General features: G+C 37.8%; 1 protein-coding gene across 1 annotated transcript in view; it reads right to left on the reverse strand.

Moving 5' to 3' along the window:
- Positions 1-17,362, reverse strand: part of LOC150083675 (hypoxia-inducible factor 1-alpha inhibitor-like) — a 90,624-nt gene that overhangs the window by 45,493 nt on the left and 27,769 nt on the right. The gene's annotated exons all lie outside the window — the stretch shown is intronic.

Genomic DNA, 17,362 nt, shown 5'->3' on the forward strand with positions numbered 1-17,362 from the left:
CTCCACAACACTGGATGGGAGTTTGTTCCAACAATTGACTGCCTTCTGACCCACTGACAGAAGGCAAATTTCTGAGCATCTACCCTGCAACCATCCGTCTTCAGTTTGAAATTATGCCCTTTAATGTGTGCTCTCAGCAAGAGGAATAATTCTATCAGCATTGAGCTTACTTAATCCATTCAAACCCATAAGCACCTCAATCAGATTCTTCGCAGGTGACTAGTCTCCAGGCACTAGTTTACAGAACTGAAGCTAAAGTTATCCTTTTTGTTCTTCTCTCTTATCTCACTGCTTTCCTCTGTACTTGTTCCAACAGATTCACAGCCTTCCTAAAATGAGGCCTCTAGACCTGCTTGCATGATGTTGTGGAGCAATCAGGTATGGGACATGATATTGCCATTGGGGATGTCTTTGTGTGCGTGCGATGCAAGGAGTGTAACGAAATCAGGCAACAACTCAGCGTTGTTATGGGCCTATATGAGAGCTTGAAGGACAGGGTGGATGCCCTCGAAGGAACTAAATGAGGGGCCCATCAAGCTCTCAGCTGCCCACATCAACGCCAGAGCTTGCACTTGGTCATCACGCAACACAGCGGCAACCCTCAAGGCAGAATGCGCTGGTCCCACAGGAACTAGTAGTTGTTGGTGACTATTGTCAGGGAAACTGGGAACATGCTTTATAAAAAGGATAGATGGAACAGGACCAGGGTATGTCTGCCAGGGGCAAAGGTAGATGACATTGTAGAGCGGATATCATCTTTTAAGGGCACAAAAGGTGATATAGTTGTACATGGTGGCACTAATGATATCAAGAGTAGGAGACCGGCAGAATTACTTAACAAGTACAGGTCACTTTTGAAAAAAAGCCATGAATTAGGGTTGAATTTGAAAGTGTCTGCAATTCTGCCCATACACGACAGGAGGGAGTATATGATGAGAGCCTTGTCGATCAATTCGGCCCTGGAAAGATTGTGCAAGGCTCAAGGGGAAGAATTTTTTTCAGCCTGGACTGTACTTGTTAACAGAAGGGACTGCTTCTACAGGGATGGGATACACTTAAATAGAAAGGGTACAAGAATATTTACTGATGCTATCGAGGCAGTGTTAGGTGGGTTGGAAAACTGCTAGCTTGGGGGGATACAAAGACTAATAGATTAACAGTAGCCACTTGCAGAGGTGAAAGTAATTCTTGCACTGCTTCTATTGGAATGAGCAGAAATCGGAAAAACAAGATGCAGGATATTTCAGAGACTGCTGGGAGTCATTGCAGTACAAGTAAACACATGGGTTGTGTTAGGTTAGCTAAGAAAAAGAACAGGTGCATGTATACTTGCGTGTACACCAATGCTAGGAGTTTGGTAAATAAATTGGATGAATTTGAGGTATTGCTCAAAGCATCAAAGGCAGATATTGTTGGGATATCAGAGACATGGTGTCACACAGATATAAGGTGAATTTGGGGAGTAAGATATAAGGTGAATTTGGGGAGTACAACGTCTACAAAAGGGATAGACAGGATAGGAAGGGAGGAGGGGTTATGCTGTTAGTTAAGAAACACATAAAATCCAAGGAAGTGAAGCCAGTCAATATCGCTGGACAGTGCAGTGTCAAGTCAGTTTGGTGTGACATAAGCATTGGGAGATCAAAATTGAGAGTAGGAGTGTGCTATAGGCCTAATGACTCTGATGAGTATAATAAGAAACTGTACAGGGAAATAAGAGTGGGCCAGTAAATCAGAGAGTCTTATAATAGGGGATTTTAATTTCCCAGATATTGACTGGGCTAAAGTGCTAAAGATTCTTCATGCATTAAGAATCTGCAGATAAAGGAACCACTAGGTGGCAGTGATCACAGTGTGCTGAAGTGGGAGTTACTCAAAGAGGTAACTACCATTAGGAGTAAAGGGAAGGGTTATTGCTTTTGTAAAGGCGACTACGATGGTCTGAGACAGTATATAAATTCTATACAGTGGGACCAACTGATGATGTTACGAACAGCAAATTCAAAATGGGAAGTGTTCAAAGAACTTATCTTGGAAGCTACTAGGCTTTACATACCAACTAAGAAATATTATTCAAGGTTTAGCCCTAAATGGATGTCAGATGAACTAATGAGACATATGGCAGAGAAGAAAAATGCACGGGATACATACAAATTAACACGTGACACAGAAGCCCATGAGAGACACAAGTTGATCTGTAACCAAGTTACAAAGGAGGTTAGGCAGGTGAAAGCAGATTACGAGAAATCTTTGGCAAGGGATGCAAAGAGTTCTTTACTTATGTAAACTCTAGAAGGAAGGAGATGAATCAGATTGGTCCACTTGATATCGATGGGTCAACTGTTGATGATTCTGCTCAGGTAGTTACAAACTAAATGAATATTTTGCATCAACATTCACACATGAGTTATTCAGCGAGGAGAATGCCAGAGGTGTATTCAACTCTGGCAGTAAGCTAGAGAATCTTGTAATAACTGAGAGTAAAGTGGAGGAGAAATTGTTGAAGATAAACACAATAAAGGCACCTGGGGTGGATGGGATCTATCCAGTTATATTAAAGGAGGCAGCAAACCTTTAGCCATAATTATGAGAGCTTCCTTGGACTCAGGGGAGGTACCCACAGACTGGAGATGTGCAAATGTGACCCCAATTCACAAAGGAGGATCAAAGGCTGACACAAGTAATTATAGACCTGTGAGTTTAACTTCTGTTCCAGGAAAATTAATGGAGACACTGGTTAAAGAAGCACTGCAGGATCATCCAAACAAGACTTCAGTTATAGCTCGGACACAGCATGGTTTTGTTAAGGGGAAGTCTTGCCTGATCAATTTAATTGGATACTATGATGCATTCACAAAAGAACTGGATGCAGGGAATAACTTTTATATTATATACTTGGATCTTAGAAAGGCTTTTGATACTGTTGCACATGGAAGACTGCTACAAATTGGAGCAGTGGCATTGGAGGCAAATTGCCGCTATGGATAATGGGGTGGTTGAGGGGGAGAAGACAGAGAGTGGTAATCAATGGACACTGCTCATCTTGGACTAATGTTATTAGTGGAGTCCCCTGAGGGACTCCACTTTTTTCTAGTGTTGGGTCTATTATTGTTTTCTGTATTTATAAATGATATTGATGGTGGTATATCAAGCTTAATATCCAAATTTGCAGACGATACAAAGGTTGGCAGGGTTGTCAAGGACACTACTGACACTATGCTGCTGCAACAGGATCTGGAAAGGTTGAGCAGATGGGCTGAGAGGTGGCAAATGAAGTTTAACACTGACAAATGTAAAGTACTACATATGGGAAACAGCAACCCCAGAGCAACGTATCAACTCTGTGGTACTACACTGACAGTGGTAGAGAATGAAAAGGACCTGGGGGTAATTGTGCAGGCAGATATGAAGTTCTCTGAGCAGTGCAGACGAGCTACAAGAGTAGCTCATGGTGTATTGTCAATGATATACAGTAATTTTTCTAGCAGGGATAAGGAGGTGATTATTCCCTTGTATAAGGAAATGGTCAGGCAACACCTAGAGTACTGTTTATTGGTCTGGAGGCCTCATTTCAAGAAGGATGTAGAACTGCTGGAACGCGTACAGAGGAGGGCAACAAGATTAGTGAATGGAACAAAGGGGTACTCTTATGAAGAAAGGCTTAAGTTTTGTAAATTACAGTGTCTGGAGACTAGGCACCAGCGAGGTGATCTGATAGAGGTGTATAAAGCCTTGAATGGTTTGAGCATGCTCAATGCTGATGGGATTCTTCCTCTTGTTCAGAATAATCACCTGAGAGGGCATAAATTCAAATTGAGGAAAGACAGATGTAGGATAGATGTACGGAAATTTGCCTTTTGGCACGGGTAGTTGGTTGGTGGAACAGACTTCCATCCCTTGTTGTGGAAGTTGATAGTCTAAGTAAATTTAAGGATCAACTGGACAGGTATATCGAATGAACAGAGGGGTGAAGTGGAAGTGTTTTTTTTTGGCTGATGCTGCATAAGCTTGCTTTCTTGCATCATATGCCTCTACTAATGCTAGACCTGTATGCAGTATTCAAGACATAGCCTGACCACTGCCTTATACAATGGGATAATCACCTCATTATCCTAGCTAGCAAAAATTGCTATATACATCGACAAAATCCCGTAAGCTGCCTGTGGCAGCCTGTTTGCACTGCTCAGAGAACTTCTTATCTGACTGCACAATTATCCCTAGGTCTTTTGCATTCTCCACTTTCCTGAGCGTGGTAGAACACAGTTGGTATGTTTCCTGTGTAGGATTTCCTATCATAAATCCTATCTAGGATTTATGTTCTCCTTATGAATTACATTGCATTTCTCAATAATCAACTTCAATTGCTGTTTCAAATTCCACAACAGCACACCCTGATTACTGCCATTAACCACCCTGCTAATCTTCATCTGCAAACTGAGGCATTAAGCCTGATATGTCTTCTATATTATTAATAAATATAGAAAACAACAATGGGCACAGCACTGAACTCTGGAGGACTCCTCTAATAACATTAGTCAAAGAGAAGAGCAGTGCCCATTAATAATACCTACTCTCTTCTCTCACTCAACCACCCCTTTATCCATAGCTCTAATGCCACACTGCTCCAATTTGTATAGCAGCAGTCTTTTATGCACAACAGTATCAAGATTTTCTGTAATCTAAATATATGATGTTAATTTTTTGCACCCAGTTCCTCTATTACTGTGTCATAGTATCCAATCAGATTGGTCAGGCTAGATTTCTCTTAACAAATCCATGCTATGACTAAGAGTAATTAGATTCAAATTAGTCACCTTAAAAGGAAAAAGAAAGAGTGAGAATAAGTTGAGACAAGGTGATTCTATGCCAATAGCCAACCTTGAAAACAAATGCTCATTACAAACTTTATAATGCTATGTACCACAGATTGCTTTATTCACAGCTGGGGTCACCCCTGTCATCCCCTAGTGGAAGCTGTGGTTTGGGATCACAAAACTGATTAGGTAGAAGCAATTCCAAAAAGCAGCTCTCAGAATATTAATGTCTTGTGACATTCATTGTAAATTACTTAGCACTGTAAACAATGCTAAGTTCTTTTGATTTCATGAGTTATGAACAAACACTGTACAGTAGAGTGTGTTCAGAGTCAAATGGCACCAGGGGTTCCCCATCTCTGCGTAGTATATGACTGTGGGTGTGAAACAGAACACTGTCAATGCCAGAGATTTAAAGGTGTATGGATTTTGTATATGTGCAGTGTCGTGTACCATTGGTTATTTAGTGGCTGAGCCCCTAATGGAATTCAACATTGTTCACACTCTGCCCCATCGAGGCAGACCAGGTACACCAGTATTACAGTTATTTTCGCTGGCAGGTCCTGCCACCTAATTTCCTGAGATTTCAGTGGCTAAGACCTAAAATAAAAATTAAAAAAAAAAAACCTATAGCTGGGAGTCAGCCATAGTACTAGTTATGCAATTTGATGTTAAGTTTTTGGGTGTAGGACTAGCAATTTAGAGATGATTCAGACGCTTTTAGATGTAAATTAGAGAGGGGAAAGATTAAAGGCTGAGGGGAAAAGAGAGAGAGATACGGGGGTCCATAGAGAAGATGACCTCCAATTCAGTGGAGCAGGCCATGCCCCACCAGAGGGAAAAGAGGGGTGGCAAGGGGAAGGAGACCAAGGGTAACCTCCCCCTCTAGCCTGGGGAGTGGAGGCAAAGGACCACACAAGGGGGTGTGGCTAGGAAGGCCCAATGACAACAGCTGAGCTGTTGCTGGTGGTTGTGTCACACCTGGGACAAAGGTCCCGTCCTGTCCTAGTTGTCGGACTCTGGTGACTCTGATGTCAGTTCTTGTGGTCACATTTGGGACTATATATTGTGTGTCCCGTCCGATGTATACTGGTCATTACAAGTTCAGAGCTTTCAAGTCTGGTCGTCAGGTGTGTGGTTATCACTGGACTGTGTCGCTAGTAGGGGTCTCTACTGGGATTCTGTTCCAGTCTGGTAAGTCAAAGATAGGGATGTACTTTCAGTGCAGTCAGACTTGGGAGCAAGTTTCAGGGCTCCCGTCCATTTAGCCGCTGGATCAGCAGAGATGCATATTGTCAGAGTTAGTGAAGAGTCTAAATCAGGAAGGTCCAAAACGGTGTTAAGTCATTTGCGGGACAGAGGTCCCATCCAAATAATGATGGTAGTAAGGTTGACTGTCCTGCTTGAATTTGGACAAGATGAGTTAGTCAGATGGCCAGTGTCAGCATCCCACACCATGCCTGCTAGGAACAATGAACAGCATGGCGTCAGCATAGATGACCTTGGGATCCATAAGGTTTCCATGGCCATCCGTTAGCAACTGTGCTCACTTGTACACAACACTGTACAAGTGAGCACAGTTGCTAGGAATACCACAACATCTGCGACAGTTATTGCAAATGTGAAATAAAGTAGAAGTGCACATGCTATCCACCAACAACTGGACCCAGAGGTCCCAACTTTGCAAGAGTTACTTCTGAACGACCCTTGTGGATTTCTGATATTTCCATACTTGTTCAAACATTTCTGTATTGTGGAGTCTATTGATCCAGTATAATAAGTTCACTTTGAAGTAGTGTTCATGGCATAATTAAAAGTCAATGGATAGTAATCATGGAAATATCCTCTTCTTTCTGTGGCAAAGAAGAGAAGATAACTTTAATGATGTTTTTTTTTATTTATAATCTCAATTAATGGTTGCCTCAATCACCACTCATCTCATTTGTCTAATTATTAGCTATGTGATTACTTCAACTTTTAAAGGTGGTAGCAGTTGTGGTTACATTCATGCTGATATTCCTTGTTAGAGGCTCCCTTATCTGGAATCTCCTTTTTGATCAACCTCTGGCTCAAAATCTCTTTACCTCATTCTGTCAAGGAATATTACAGTGGGAGTAAGCCTCAAAAAAAATCCTTTAGGAACTGACTTTCTCCTTTTCAAATTCATCTTTCCCCATTCTAACTTCCTAATGAGGAAGTAATCTTTCCTGATGATTCTAATGCTCATAATACCAGTAGAGATGAGGCTTTTTCTATTACTAATGACCTTTTACAACTTGTTTATTTACCTGCTGTACATACAATTGTGTGCTGTTGTCTAGGCTTCACATTGCAACATCGTGGTCTCCTCCCAAATGGGGCCTCCATCCTACTTATTTCTCAGCCTAATTGGTTGGAATTAGTGTGAAATCGATTGATCTTCATGGTTTATATTTTTATTTCCCTTAGTTCCTGATCCTAATGTTTGCTCACATTATGTCACTGAAATTATTCTTGTAGGGATGAAATCCTTTATTCCTCATTTTGTCCTAAATGTGCAATTGGCTAGTATACAAATCTGCAACTTCATTTTCTGCCCATACCAATGCTTGTAACAGTTATAAAGAAGTTAATCCAAAGGAAAGTTTGAAAAAGCTAAGAGTAGAAAAATTGTGCTTTGCCCAAATGGTAACCAAGTCTTCTCATCTTTTACCAAACTTTTACCAAAAGCCATTGGCTGTAACTTTTGTTTATCCACACTTCCTTCCTGTTATATCCTAATGATTCTATTCTAATTTCATCTAAAGATGCTGTATAGCACATTACGTTTCCTCAAATTCACTGATGATCTTGGTAAATCTTCTCCTACAATACAGAAAACCTTCCATTCAAAGAAATTCCTTAAATTTCTAACAAAGATGAATCCTGATCTGTATGACAAGAAATCTTCTGGTACTGATGGTATTTTTCCACTTGCCCTTAAAAGTTGTGTTCCAAAGTTAACCCATTTTGTGTTGCCTTTTTAAAACACTTATTTCATTGTTGTTCCCCAAAATGAAAATTTCCTTATATCCAGCCAATTCCTAAAAAGGTAACAAATTCCTTCATTACAATTATTGTCCCATTCCACTTACTTCAACTCTTTCCAAAGTAAGGAAGTAGTCCATCAATCACCCATTCTTGCACTACCTTGAAACTTTCAAACTGATTAGCAATCACCAATATGGATTTTGTTGTATTGCTCAACATGATCCTTATCCTTATTGGCAATCATTACTCACCTTTGGATAAAATTCCATATGGAAAAGAATGGAACAAATTAAGTAATTGCTCTCAACATTTCTCTGGCTTTCAATCACATTTGGTATATTAGCCTTCTAAAAAAGTTGCTCCCTTATGATCTGCCATTTGTTTTTGCAATTAAATTGCCAGTTATTACTGGTCTTTTCACAATAATTCAATAAAAATTAACAAAATGTCAAAATATAAAATCGCTGCTATTTTCAGCTTCAGCATATCAAAGTTACTATATCATTTTAGTTTGTCTCTTCCTGAGGGGAAAAAAAGAAAAGCCAAATACTGCAGACTAGGTTTCATTCAATGAGGTCAATAATATGCAAAATAAAAAAGGTAAGTAAAAGAACAAAACTTAGGGAATTCCAACATTAGATGAGAATTTAGTCAGAGCCATCAGCCTTCACATACAGGAAGAGTTCAGAAAAAAAGAAAAAGAAAAAAAAAAAAAAGAAGCTCTTTATGAAATATAATCCTAAACCTTATAAATGTTGAGAACAACTCAGTTTCTCCAAACTTTTACATGGAATTTGTTCATAGATAAGTAAAATAAATCCTAGGAGCAATAAAGAAATTCATATTGGCAATTCTTAATCAGATATAAGGTTTCAAGATGGTAAGTGTTGATGGATATCTCTATTACTCTGGAAGGATGGAATTAGCACTGTTTATGATATCCGGAAGGAAAGAATTTGTTATCCTTCTCAGGAACTGGCTAGATACAAGCAAGTTACCAAGCAGAAAAAAAAAATATATACCAGTGGAATAAAAGAGTCTAAAAAGGTAACACAAAATAGCAGTTAACTCTGAACACAGATTTCAAGAACAAATGGCAAAATGCCATTACAACCTAGACACTTGTTGGCATCAAAATTATTCAGCATTCTTCTAATCTCCTGATGCTGGAAAATGAAGAGAGGTACTGATTGGAATATTTTCAGTATGGTAGGAGGAGATATACATAGTTCATCAATGTAAGAGTTTTGAGAAAATTAAGCTGCTAATGTGCCAGCTTTATTTTTTGATGCAACTGAACCATCAAGATGTAGTGGAAGTATGGATGGACAAAAGTTGTTCAACTACCATCTGGATAAGAACACTAAATTTTCTGTTCTTGAAGTTCTGATATGGTTTGGATTTATTAATAACTTATTTACAATTAATGTGAGTTTTAGCATAGGCAGAATACACTATGAGCTACTCTTGCAGCCTGTCTGCATTGCTTAGAAAACTTCATATCTGCTGCACAATTACCCCCAGGTCCATTTCATTCTCCACTACCCTGAGTGTAGTACCACACAGTTTGTACATTCTGGGGTTACTGCTACCCATATGCAGTATATTTACATTTGTCAATGTTAAACTTCAGTTGCCATCTCTCAGTCCATCTGCTCAACTTTTCTAGATCCTGTTGCAGTAGTGTACTGTTATTAACAACCCTGCCAACCTTTGTATCATCTGCAAACTTGGACATTAACCTCAATATACCTTCATCAATATCACTGATAAATACAGAAAAAAAGGAGCCCAACACTGAACTCTGGGAACCCCACTAATAACATTAGTACACAAAAAGCAGTGTCCATTGATTACCATTCTGTCTTCTCCCACTAAACCATCCCTTTATCCACAGCAGCAACTTACCCTTAATGCCATACTGCTCCAATTTGTACAGTTGTCTTCCATGTGCAACAGTATGAAAAGTTTCCTAAAATCCAAGTATATGATATAAAAATTATTTTTTGCATCTAGTTCCTTTGTGACTACATCATAGCATCCAATCAAATTTGTCAGACAAGACTTCCCTTTACAAACTCATGCTGTGTCTGAACTATAATTGCAGTCTTGCCTAGATAATCCTGTAGAGCTTCTTCAACCACTAACTCCACTAATTTTCCCCAGGAACAGAAGTTAAACTAACAGGTCTGTAATTATTCGTGTCACCCTCTGATTCCCCTTTGTGAATTGGGGACACATTTGCATATTTCCAGTCCATGGAGACTTCCCCCGAGTTCAAAGATGCCCTCATAATCATGGTTAAGGGTTTGCTTACTTCCTTTGGTGCCATCATGAATATAACTGGATAGATCCCATCCACTCCAGGTGCCTTTCTTATGTTTAACTTCAACAATTTCTCCTCCACTTTGCTCTCAGTTATTACAACATCATTTAGCTCCCTGCTAGAGGTTGACAAACTTCTGGCCTCCACTTCCCTACAGACTTCGTGTGTGAATGTAGATGCAAAATACGCATTCAGTTTGTCAACTAGCTGAGCAGAATCATCAACAATCGAACCACTGATATCAAGTGGACCAATCTGATTCATCCCGTTCCTTCTAGTTATGTTATGTTATTTTGGTTTTTAGGAGCATTAGCAAATAAGGCCATATTGCTCCGGGGATATATGGTGGTCATTCCCTGACCTTTCCGCATCCTCCGTTTTTGGTGGTCACAGGCCAGTCTAATCAAGAAGAGTGTGCTACGCACTGCTGTTCCTGTCCACTTGGCTACGGAGGTGCCCCTTCCTTCTAGAGTTTACATAAGCAAAGAAGTCTTTGCATCCTTTGCCAAAGGTTTTTCATAATCTGCATTCGCTTGCCTAACCTCCTTTGTGACTTGATTATATCTATCACAGTATTCTGTGTCACCTGATGAAGAAAAATGTCCCATGCATTTTTCTTGTTTGTTTGTTATTTGGTTTTTAGGATCATTAGCAACTAAGGTCATACTGCTCTGGGAATATGCGGTGGTCATTCCCTGACCTTTTCGCATCCTCTGTATTTGGTGGTGACAGGCTCGAACCCCAGTCTAATCAAGAAGTGTGTGCTACACACTGCTGCTCCTTCCCACCTGGCTATGGAGGCGCCAACATTTTTCTTCTCTGCCACGAGTCTTACATTCATTCATCTGACATCCATTTAGGCCTAAACCTTGAATAGTATTTCTTAGTTGGGACAAAAAGCCTAGCAGTTTCCAAGATTACTTCCTTGACTGCTTCCCATTTAAAATTTGCTGTTGGTAACATCAACAGTTGGTCCCATTGTACAGAATTTAAAAACTGTTTGAGACCCCCGATGATAGTTACATCTTTAAGTAAATCCCACATCAGCACTGTGATTATTGCCATCTAGTGGTTCCTTTACCTGCAGATTCTTAATGAATGAAGAATTACCACTGATAATCACATGAATATTACTGCCTCTAGTTGCCTCAAACATGCTGCTGTAGAAAACAATCATACAATAAATCCATAAAACCTTGCTGGTGTGCAAGTGACCAACCCACAAGTTCCAGTCAATGTCTAGGAAGTTAAAACCCCCCATTATAAGACAATCTGATGTACTGGCACACTATTTCCCTGTACAGTTCTTCATTGTACTTATCAGAGTCATTAGGCCTATAACACACGCCTATTCTCAAATTTGCTTTCCCAGTGCTTATGTCACACCAAACTGACTCAACATGCACTGTCCACCCATGTCAGCTGGATGCACTTCCTTAGATTTTGTTTCTTAATTAAAAGCATAACCCCCTTCTTCCTTCCTATCCTATCCTGTCTATCCTTTCTGTGCACATTGTAACTCCCCAAATTCCAATTCTGCATTCTTTATATCTGTATGGCACCAAGTCTCTAATATCCCAACAATATCTGCCTTTGATATCTTGACCAGCACTACAAATTCAAATTTATTTACTAAACTCCTATACTGGTGTACATGCAAGGTATACATGCACATGTATTGAAAGGGATGAAACATAATACAGAATGTACAGTAGTATTGTTATATTGAAATTCTTTGTTAGCTGAAAGTGAGCCGACCGGGCTAGCCAGGTGGGTAAAGTGCCTGCCTGGCAACCCAAAGGTAGCAGGTTCGAATCCCGCCTCAGGCTTGGATCAGAGTAAAAATGCAAAAACTTTGGGAGGTGCATTATGGACACAGAAGCCAATGCACTGACAACTGACAAAAAAAAAAAAAAAAAATTTGATTATGTCCAAAGTTAAGAATAAAGTTTAACATAGTCACAGAGGAGAAACTGTTTCTTGTGAAATGAGATTTTGTGAAAAGGAAGCTAAAAAAGAAAACCTATGATTCCTCTTTTCAAAACAGTTGAATGCACTTTGAAATAACTGGACTGGCTAAGCAAAGCATGGACCGAATAAGAAATGAAAAGCAGAAGTATCACAAAACTTGTGAATACTGAAATAGTGTTAGTACTCAGAACAGAACAAACTCCAATATAACAAGTTTTCCATTATTTTCAAATAAATAAATCACGAAAAGCTAATCTGCCATTATATTATCTCACCTGTCCATTACTTGTGTCATCAGTATGTCTTATCTCTTAAATAAATGGCAAACTATCCAAAACAAAGCCATTTGTTTTAAAGTATTAGAATATATTATGCAACTTGTGGTACCGTAGGATGCTCTATTGTGAGTACTAAGATTATTGCAATATTCACTGCAGTTTAAAATTATCCAGCTGAAAAAAAAAAATACATAACAGTCCAAGTTTTTTTGCCTATGCATAAAGTACTAGCATTTTATTAAACTCTCATAGAATGAAATTTAATGAGAAAATTTGCTCCTTTTCTTAGGATTTTTACTCAGGTTTTTGACATATTACTATGTCACTGAATATTTAAATATTATAAATTTCAATAAAGTTATTAAATGTAGGTAAATTTTATTTCCTAATGATAAGTTAATATTGCTGTAGAGTGAAAATGCAAGTACTACTGTGCCTACAAAATAACAAAATCCGAGTATGATTGGACCAAGTTATGTGTTTCCTTAAAACAAATGACTTCATGAAAAGAAGAGATGAAGTTAATTTCTTTTCACACATAACTTTATATGTTATTTTATTTGTGATATATGCTTACCCGAAACAAAAGTGTCCAGATGGAATTAGTAGTATAAAATGAAGTAGTTTTTAGATATGTTGTTCTTGTTCGCTCACTGAAATAGTGTTAGTACTATTTCAGTGAGCACTTGGTCAGTGAAGTTTACAATAAATCATCAACACAATTGTTAGTCATATTTAGCAGTCACGGGCTTGAACCCCGGTCCACTCAAAGAGCAGGTGCTACTGCACTCACACTCCTGACCACTCTGCTACATCAGGCTGTTAGATATGTTGTAGTCACAACAAAGTCCAGTCCCATAGATTGGAGATGTGCAAATGTAACCCCAATTCACAAAGGAGGATCAAAGGCTGACACAAGTAATTATAGACCTGTTAGTTTAACTTCTGTTCCAGGTAAATTAATGGAGGCACTGGTTAAAGAAGCACTGCAGGATCATCTAGACAAGAATTCAGTTATAGCTCAGATGCAGCATGGTTTTGTTAAGGGAAGGTCTTGCCTGACCAATTTGATTGGATACTATGATGTAGTCACAAAAGAACTGGATGCAGGGAATAACTTTGATATTATATATTTGGATCTTAGAAAGGCTTTTGATACTGTTGCACATGGAAGACTGCTGCACAAATTGGAGCAGTGTGGCATTGGAGGAAAATTGCTGCTATGGATAAAGGGATGGTTGAGTGGGAGAAGACAGAGAGTGGTAATCAATGGACACCGCCCTTCGTGGACTAATGTTATTAGTTGAGTACCCCAGAGTTCAGTGTTGGGTCCATTGTTATTTTCTGTATCCATGAATGATATTGATGTTGGTATATCAGGCTTAATGTCCAAGTTTGCAGACGATACGAAGGTCAGCAGAGTTGTTAATGACACTAATGACAGTACACTGCTGCAACAGGATCTAGAAAGGTTGAACAGATGGGCTGAGAGGTGGCAAATGAAGTTCAACATTGACAAATGTAAAGTACTACATATGGGAAACAGTAACCCCAGAGCAACATATCAACACTGCGGTACTACACTGACAGTGGTGGAGAATGAAAAGGACCTGGGGGTAATTGTGCAGGCAGATATGAAGTTCTCTGAGCAGTGCAGACGAGCTGCAAGAGTAGCTCATGGTGTTTGTCAATGAAAGACAGGAATTTTTCTAGCAGGGATAAGGAGGTGATTATTCCCTTGTATAAGGCAATGGTTAGGCCACATCTTGAGTATTGTATACAGGTCTGGAGGCCTCATTTCAAGAAGGATGTAGAGCTGCTGGAACGGGTACAGAGAAGGGCAACAAGATTAGTGAATGGAACAAAGGGTTGCTCTTACGAAGAAAGGCTTAAGTTTTGCAAATTACAGAGTCTGGAGACTAGGCACCAGTGAGGTGATCTGATAGAGGTGTATAAGGCTTTGAATGGTTTGAGCATGCTCAATGCCAATGGGATTTTTCATCTTGCTCAGAATAATCACCTCAGAGGGCATAAATTCAAATTGAGGAAGGACGGATGTCGGATAGATGTGCGGAAATTTGCCTTTGGCCAGTGGGTGGTTGGTTGGTGGAACCGACTTCCATCACTTGTTGTTGAAGTTGATAGCCTAAACAAATTTAAGGCTCAACTGGACAGGTATTTCGAGCGAACGGAAGGGTGAAATGGGAGTGGTGTTTTTTTTTTTTTTTTGGCTGATGCTAAATAAGCTTGCTTTCTTGCATCATATGCCTCTACTAATGCTAATGCTAAAGTACTCAACTCCTTAACATAGAGTTGCCTATGCAGCATCTCCATCCAGTCACAAATAGTAAAACAGCAGCAAAATTATTTGTATGCCTCCTATGTTACCAATAGATTCAGTCCAGTCAATTTTAATGATTTCTATTTGGCAGAAACTGTTTTATAGCTGCACCTTCAAGACATAAGGAATGTTGGGTCTCACCATGATGCTTAGCATAACCTCAAAAGACATGGCTCATTGCACTGTGAAAGACATGGGAAATGCTGGAGCCTTATACTGGAAGCTTATCACGGTTTTGGCTACTTTAAATGGGAGTTTTGCAACAGGTGATGAGCGTCCTCTACCAGTTTGTGAAATATGAAAGTCAGCAAATCTAGCAACCCTATAAGGTCGTAATGGGTTTTGTTAATTGTGAAGGAAGTATTTAGGCATTCATAACATGATATATGTTAGATAGAAACATTTAATTCATATAATATAATAACCAAAATTAATCTTATATCCAATATTTCTTCCTGTCCAGGAATTTTAGAAAAAAAAAAAAAAAAAAAATGTCCTAAACTGTATGTTTAATGCCAAAATACACATTTGTAGTGATTATATACTCATGAAGTACTTTCAATTTTATTTTTTTTCTTCTCTTTTATTCTCTGTGTTCTGGCTAATTTACACTGCATACTCACGGAAAACTTACTCTCTGCTACACTTAATAGAAAATTACAATATCAGTGTTGCAGGAACTTACAACTATTATTCTCTGCAGATATGCCAATAATATAAGTTATCTTTTAATAAGCTAATAACATAAAACATTTCAGCTTGTATATTACAAAAAATAAGTTAAATTTTTCTGATAAGTCGTTAATCTGAGTGCAAAAAGACTTAAATGGAATAATCATTATAAAAATAAAACTATAACAAGTTAGGTAATGTAAGCATTGCATTACATTTCAGGTGCATTCATTCTTTTTCCTAAATTAATTTAATTTTTTTTTTCTGTGATTAACAGAAGTAAAAAGTAAATAGTTACTTAACAATTACTAAGATTATAATCATTATAAAAATATAACTTTACAAAACACTTAATAAAAAAAACTCTTTTGCAGGGGTGGCCAACAAGTCGATCGCGGCTTTAATTTTGGTCAATCACGATGAATTTTAAATATATATAAAAAATAGATTGGTCAAAATGTAAATATTATTATTATGCGCTCCACTGCATATGCTAATTACAAATCCATTGAACTACGTAACTACTCTTTTCGCCGTGCAGCCGCTAGTGAAAATTCATGCAGTTATATGGTGGAGAGCATAGTGTATGTGTCGAATTTTTATTTAGCTTACTTAATATTAATAACTGGACAGTACTTATGTTAATTTAATAACCTTTGATTTAAAATGAATACTATGAAAAAGAGCAAAACGTATCATTTTCATCAAGAGTGGGAAACTAGAATACTTTTTTTTGTAATGATAAAAGAAAAATGCTGTTGTTTGATTTGCAATGCTTCTGTGTTTATACTAAAAAAAAAAAAAAAAAAAAAAAAAAAAGGAAATTTAGAAAGGCACTTCAATACATTGATTAGTAGAATTTTTGCATATAAATATCAATTTTTGACAATGACTAAGGATCTCAAAGGGAAAAAAATCCGATCATTTTGCAAATATGCAAGATCATTTGCAAAAATATCCTGTTTCTGAATTTAATAGTGAGAAAATTGTGGATGATTTTGAAACCAGATTCAGTGATTTTAGAACAATTGAAGAAATTGTCAATATATTTCATATCCATTTAATGTCGACTTAGATATGAAACAAATTGCAAAAAAGTCACTGAGAATTTTCAAATGGAGAAAATATTACTTGAAAATGAAATTATATTACATTGCGAAACAATATCTTCCTAAAAGTCAGATCATCAGAAGAAGACTTTTGAAAATATGTTTGCCAAGAAAAGAACCCAAATGTAAAAAAATGCAGTGAACTTTTAAATTCTTGTTTTGGTTCCATATATTTATGTGAATCGGCCTTTTCGTATTTGAAACAAAGAATCGCTCTACTCTTACAGACTTGCATACAGAAGATTTTTACGGTTGACCTTATCACAGTATCTCCTCGATTTTGAAAGCTTGGCAGATGACATAAAGACACAAACTTTGCATAAATTAAAATTTTAAATGTGTGAATTTAAAATAAGAATTCTGAATTGTATTTAATTTTAAAATTTATAAACAACGTTTTTCAATATGTGTTGATTAACTTTTTAAACCATATGCAATGAAATTCTTGAGATGGTAGATCATGGCACATTTTGAAGAAAAAAAGTAGATGGCATCACAAATTAAGTTGGCCACCCCTGCTCTATAGTATAATATTTATTACTTATACCTTATACTGCCTCCCCCATCTCTTCACAAGTGATACCACATTCATCACATCCATGAGTTTTACATAACAATATATGTGAAGTGAACAAGGACTGTCTAAAGATAATAATACTGCATTGCAACTACATTTAATCTATGAATTTCTTTTTCAGCTACAAACTCTATGGAAAAAAGAATTAATTTGTATATTGCTAATGACATTTTGGATGACTTGACAAATATTTGTAAAAACTAAATATAAAATTTCATGAAAATCTGTCCACTGTCTAGTTGTTATTTGCAGAGGGACAGACAGA

Source organism: Mastigoproctus giganteus, chromosome 7, assembly GCF_048544385.1.
Source record: "Mastigoproctus giganteus isolate SK-2022 chromosome 7, ASM4854438v1, whole genome shotgun sequence".
NCBI classification, from domain to species: Eukaryota; Metazoa; Arthropoda; class Arachnida; order Uropygi; family Thelyphonidae; genus Mastigoproctus; species Mastigoproctus giganteus.